Source organism: Elephantulus edwardii, unplaced genomic scaffold (genome assembly GCF_000299155.1).
Source record: "Elephantulus edwardii isolate Elephantulus edwardi_28Jun2011 unplaced genomic scaffold, EleEdw1.0 scaffold00196, whole genome shotgun sequence".
In the NCBI taxonomy this organism is placed as follows: domain Eukaryota; kingdom Metazoa; phylum Chordata; class Mammalia; order Macroscelidea; family Macroscelididae; genus Elephantulus; species Elephantulus edwardii.
The window spans coordinates 857,208-863,866 of NW_006399946.1; the positions used below are offsets into that span (position 1 = coordinate 857,208).

Sequence of the window (6,659 nt, forward strand, 5' to 3'; positions counted from 1 at the left end):
GATGAAATTGTTGACAGCTTCAATCTTTTCTCCATCTGTCATGATATTGCCTATTGGCCCAGTGATAAGAATTTTGAAGAGACGACGGCACCAGGGATATCATTGCTGATGTCAGATAGATCTTGGTTGAAAGTAAAGAATACTAGAAGAATTTCTATTTATACTTCATTGACTATGCAAAGGCATTTGACTGTGTGGATAATTACAAGTTATAGCTACTGTTGATAAGAATTGGAATCCCAGAACACTTAATTTTGCCCATGCAAAACCTTTATGTAGAACAAGACTCTGTTGGGTGAACAGAGGAAGAGTACACTACATGGCTTAGAATTAAGAAAGGAATTGTATCCTCTCTCCATAGCTATTCAATCTGAATGCTGAGTAAATTATTTGAGAAGCTGGGCTCTATGAAGAAAAATGTAGCATCAAGTTCACATTAAGCCTCATCAGTAACTTGCATTATGCAAATAACACAACCTTGCTTGCTAAAACGAGTAGAACTTGAAGCACTTGTTGCAAAAGATCAAAGGCTAAAGCCTTCAATATGGATTGCATCTCATTCCTATATATATATGAGTAAATAGTAACTTAACGAAGATAGCTAATTTTCTCAAATTACATACTAAGAGTGAGATAGAGGTAGGATTAGCGTTGAACCCAGGGCAGATAGGAGAGTGGCCACTTGTCTCAAGGGGTCAGAGGGCAGACAGATGAGTACTAGAAGAAGATCAAGTTTTCTAGTCTTTTCTATCTGAGATACTGACAAAATCTGACTGGCAACAGTACTGTTAACAACAGTACATGTTCAACAGTACAACAGAGATGCATGTTCCTAAAATGTAAGTTGATTCTGAGAGACGAAGTTTGGCTGGCCCTCACACAGCTGCCACTAATAGGACCTAGAACGCTAATGAGCTTCTCTATCAACCCTTTATTTTTACTGCTTATTTAAAATATTTTCTCTTTTGACTCTTAAGTGTGAATGAATAAATGTACTGTCTGACACCTTAGGAATATGAGAAGGTACCTTAGTGTCTCCAGAGAGTCCTCCTGATTCCTTCCTATGGGTAATATTTTTATATCTTCTTCATTATAAGATAAAATTTATCCATCATCAAAGAATACTATATTCTTTCTTCTTTTTTTATTTTTTATTTTCAAAATTGTAATTGTTATTACCAAATAAAATAAACACTTCTTAAGTTAGAGTGCAAAATAAAGCACCTTACTGTTTAAAAGGCGCAAAAGCAGGAGAATACATCAACTTGTCCACAGCTTAAATAGTTGTCTGTATGGTGGGTAATGTAATTTCAAAACATTTTCAATAGGAAAATTGATTTATAAATCAGCTTACAGAAGATAAAAAAAAATCAGTGTTTAGTACTAATTTTAACTATAAATAACTAAAAAGGAAAAAGTTTTGTCCTCTATTCTGGTTTTGCTTCAATATCTATGTTTTCTGTTCCTTGCCTTTTGGAGAAAACATTGCATTGTAACGCTGCCGTCTCTTTGGACGGGGACAAGGATCAAGATCTTCCTTAATGTAACCTCTGTCCACACAAGTCTGAGTAGAAGGAAAACCAACTTCCCAGAAATTCTCTGGTGTGTTGGGTGGAACGTAGTGGAACCAGTGTCTTGAACAGGAAGCCAACTTCTTTTCTCTTTCTTCTGCTGGGATATCTGCATAATAAATTTCACATTCCTTACAAGTATGTCCAAGCAGTTTTTTCCCTCTCTTCTTTTTCCCGAACCACCTCAATATGAGGAAAATTTTGTAAGCTAGTCTCCCTTTCACCATCCTTAAAATATGGCCCCACAAGTGCTTTCTGTTTGATTTTATCATGCTTGTCATCATTACTGTTTGGTTGTTTTGTGACAGCTCACGAATCCTCATCTTCATCTGTTCCTAGGGGAATTCGTATTCTTCGTGTGTTGTCTGATCAAACATATCTTCCAAACTATCATTCAGTTTTCTTTCTTCACCTGGGCTTTTTTCACCTTTCTGCTCTTGCTTCTTCTTTAAAAGCATAGTTTCACTGACCAATGTACAGTCCATGTCCACAGTCTCTTCACCTCCTAATTTTGACTGACTGCCATCTTTGGCATCTATTACTGTAATACCCATTTTATATTGAGAAAGGTCTGCTTCTGGATCCACACTCCACTGGATATTTTCAAAGGATACATCTTGACTGCTTTGTAGGGACTTTGTTTTCGCAATTCTACATGGATTTAACTGAAGCACTGATGTCAGTTCACAGGATCCTTGGGTTGACCTGGTTTTCATTTTTATTGGCTCATGAGACGTGGTAGCAACCTTAATGTCATCAAGAAGTTTCTCTGATTCCAAACTTTCACGTGGCCGTGGAGGGATTTTGAAGACAGGGTTTTCTTCTTTTGTTTGAAGTGGTGTTTTACTATCTGGAGATGATTTACCGAAGGCCAGGAGGACGCTGTCCTGTAAACAGGGGTCCTCTAAGGACTCTCTGGCTAGCACACAGCTCCCATTCACAGCCTTACGATTCCAGGAAGAACTCTTTGGAATGGGTTTCAAAGTTTCATGAAAAGTCATCTGCCTCAACTTGTTTTTAGAGATCTCATTTCCTTGGCTTTTCTCTTGACGTTGAGTAGCTGAAAACCGGTCAGACAGATCCAGAAGTTTATCCATCACATAGTCCCCACTGACAGCTGAAACATTATCCTTAGGAAAAGGAAAAGCATTTTCTTTAACAAAAGCAGCTTTGGGGCAGCTTACTTCATGTTCACTTTCTTCCTCCGTTTTCTTCCTTTTGGGTGTTCTGCTTCCCAGTGGTTTCAATGGCATTAAATGTTTATCAGTCACAGCATCTTTAATGTGATCATTACTATCCTGTGCATCCATGGATTCACTTACACTTTTATTTACAAGCATCTGTTTATTAGAACTTGACTGGCCAATGATTATGTTCATTTTAGACCCAAGATTCTGATGTGTGAAAAGGCCACTATCTTCAGACTTTGGTCTTGTTTTTTCTGGTCTAGAATTAGAAATGTTGCCAAAAGGGGCTATTTTAAGCTGTTTTCTTTTCCCTACCTCCAGTAAAGAAGAGGATAAACTTGTATTCACACCTAAGCTATTTTTCACATTAGGAGTGGCTCCAAATACAGGCGATGATGCCCGAATGGTCAATTCTTCTTGGGGAGGAGTCTTTGAAACAGCATCTGAAAATCTTACAGCATTGCTGCTCTTTCTTTTAGATGCCTCAAAAAGCTGTATTTTCTCATCTCCTTCTAGAGAGTGGTAGAGCTCATCACCAAGAGGGCTCATGGGACCTTGAGATTCAGATTCTTCCTGAACTTGAAGTCCAAGTGTTTCAGCAACAACTGTAGCTAAATTAAAAGGTGGCTTATCAGGGGAGCTACTGCTTGTTCCATGTGTTTTAGTCGTGGGAGATTGACTTTGATTGCAAGTGTCAGCCACTAATATTTCATTTTCCTTAGGACTATGCTGTGGACGAGTCAAAGACTTCAGATCGTTCCTCAATTCTTTGCCATCTGTACATGCAGAGTGCTCCGGTTTACTGCGTATTTGTTCTATGTATCGGACATGGAGGTTCTCCTTTCTTCGAAGTCGGTTAACTCCAGAAAAGGAAAAAGCAGTGATTGGTGAATCTGGAATCACATTTTCCTCGAAATCAAGTTCAGTTGCTTGCTTTTGATCATTTTCAATTTTCTGTTGCAGTTGTTTGGAAAGCTTTTTATTTTTTTCCTGCAGAGTGTTCTTTTCATTCATAAGCTCTGTGATAAGTTTAAGATTCTGCTGCCGGATATTTTCAAATTCTTGTTGCTTATTCCGCACATGCTCTTCAGTCACTGCACAGTGATCACATAATCCTGCTCTTAACCGATCTTCCAAAACTTTAATGGTTTCATGAAGGACTTTCTGTTGCTCTCTCAGTTGTTGGTTTTTGGTGAAAAATTCTTCAAGTCTTTGTGCATCTAAAATTCGTTCCTTTTTCAGTTTGTTGACTTTTACTTGTAAACCTTGAACTTCTTTATCATGGTATTCTTTAAGTTTTGTCCAAAGTTCCTTAAAGTCATTAGATACATCTGCAGGAGGGCTTCCACAGCTGCTTCCAGAGACACTCATCTTGCTGAATAAACTTCTCTTTGTTGAATGAGTTATGTCTTTTCTGTTACATTATGTAAGTATGAAGTTGTCTATGCAGAGAATTGAGATACAGCTTCCAGGCTCGCTGGGAGGTGCCTCGGGGTCCCTGCGGGGAGCGGGCGCCCTGGCCTGCGAAGACCGAGCTGCTCGCGCTCCCCTCCTCTGCCTCAGTCCTTCTGCACAGCCGGCCCGGCCAGCGGGGAACTCGGCCCCTCAGGGCAGCCCGCGCTTTTCCGGGGCGGGGGCAGGGCAGAGGGCCTCCGGCCAGGCTCCCATACGGCCAGACCCGCTCCCTATATTCTTTCTTCTATCCCATTCAGTATTTAACAGGGCATCCTATACACTTAAACGCAAGTGAAAACAGTATGCATAAATAGATCATGAGATTAGTAAATAGCCTGAATATTTTATCTAAGCAAATTATTTACTATATGTTGCTATTTCATTCTACACCTAGATTTCATTGCACTGGAAATATTCTTATATTTTACTTTTATCATTAAATTGCCTTTTTTGTTGTTGTTATGTGACATTGAGTCACCTATGACTCATAGCTACCCTATGTACAACAGCTCTGCCCTGTCTGGAGCCAGTTTCACTGACTCTGACACACCTACCCCCATTGCCCTAGTTACTGTATCAATCCATCTCATCTGGGATCTTCCTCTCCTGCGCTGTCTCTCCGCCCTTCTAAGCATGATGTCCTTCTCCAAGGATTGGTCCCTCCTGGCCATATGCCCAAGGTATGTGACATGGAGCTTCAACATCCTAGCCTACAAGGTGAAACTTGGTTTCACCCTCTCCAGACAGACTTAATTGTTTTCTTGGTATATTCAAGACACTTTTACAGCATCACAACTCAAAGGCATCAATTCTTCTTCTGTCATCCTCAGTCATTGTCCAGTTCTCTGATGCAAAGCAAGTAATTGTGAAGACCAGGGCCTAGATCAGGTGCACCTTAGTCTCTAGATTGACATCATTACTTCTCTGTACTCTGGAAAGAAAGTGTCTAGAATGGTCTCTGACAGCAGATTTACCTAATGCAATTTGTAGGCCAGCTGCTGACTGTGAAACTGACCATCAACTTCTTATATACAAGTTCAAATTAAAGCTAAAGAAGATAAAATCAAATCCACAGGAATAAAAATTTGACCTAGAGTATGTCCCACCTGAATTTAAAACCCAACTCAGGAACAGATTTGAGAGTTTTCTTGGCTCCACAATCAACACTCTTGACACCGGCAGTCAAGAAATCAAACGATCAGTTGTATTAGGTAGTATTCTTTTAGGCTCAATAGTTATGTATTTCTTGGATGACATTGAGGTCTTTTGATGATAACAAAGGATACCATTTGCAGAGATTTTTATCTTTTTCAGTTCTTTTTTTTTTTACAAATTGCACATTCTCTCAATTATGCTATCCATTTCACTCTTTTCTCTGAAATGTATGATTATTACTAAAAGCTTATTAATTGACAATTTGCATAGGGCTCTGTGCAATGCACTAAAATATCTTTTGCTATTTCCAGTTTTTTAACTCATGATGTCCAGTGTCACCTGTGACCCTAATAGAGGAACATGGATGGTTATAGTATTAGAAGTAGAGCACAGATTGAAAAGTAATCAAAGTGAGGACCAGATGGATTGATACAGTGACTACAACAATGGGCTCAAGTGTGTCATAGATTGTGAGGCTGGCACAGGATAGGAAATGTTTCAGATGTTGTTGATAGGATCTTTCTCTCTATCCTTGACTTGATGGCTCCTAATAACAATGACAATCACCAGAAGAATAACAAATCTGTTATAACAAGTGCACCCAGAATGCTCCTTAGACGTAAAGATGGTGAGATTTCATCTTATGTACTTTGGACATGTTATTAGGCAGAAGGGAGCAGTCCCTGGAAAAGGACATCATGCTTAGTAAAGTGGAAAATCAGTTAAAAAGAGGAAGACGATTAATGAGATTCTCAGACACATAGGCTTTCACAAAGGGATAAAACATAACATAATCATAGGAATGGCACAGAACCAGGTGGCCACCATGAAACAGAGTGAATTCGATGGCACCTAACAACAACAGTACTGAAATTTGAGCAGACATGTTTCCTTTGCAAATAATTCATGTCAACATTTTATCAATGTTACATTTAACTTAGATTTCACTAAGAGTCTTGGATTTGTCTCTATCTACCTTGGGTTTGTTTTCACCCTCTGTCATAAAAGCTTGCTCTCAGAACAGTACAGACATTTGATAAAAGTTTAACTTAATCTCTCCTTATCTTAGTGAAATTATTTATTCCCTAACTGCTTCCAGCCTTCAAATGTACTTTTTATTCTATGATCCTCTTCAAACTTAGTTCTCTAAATGTGAAATGCTGTAGATAAAACTAAACCAGAATAAACTGTGATTCTAGGATATCTGATAACAACATGGGCAATGTTTCCACTGACCAACTGTTAGCTTTGATTCCAGTTATGTTTAACTTTGATTCCAGTTTATTGTGAT

The 6,659-nt window shown here is 38.8% G+C and overlaps 1 pseudogene; it reads right to left on the reverse strand.

Moving 5' to 3' along the window:
- Nucleotides 1-1,450: 1,450 nt before the first annotated feature.
- LOC102849819 lies at nt 1,451-4,129 on the reverse strand (annotated as a pseudogene).
- Nucleotides 4,130-6,659: the final 2,530 nt, after the last annotated feature.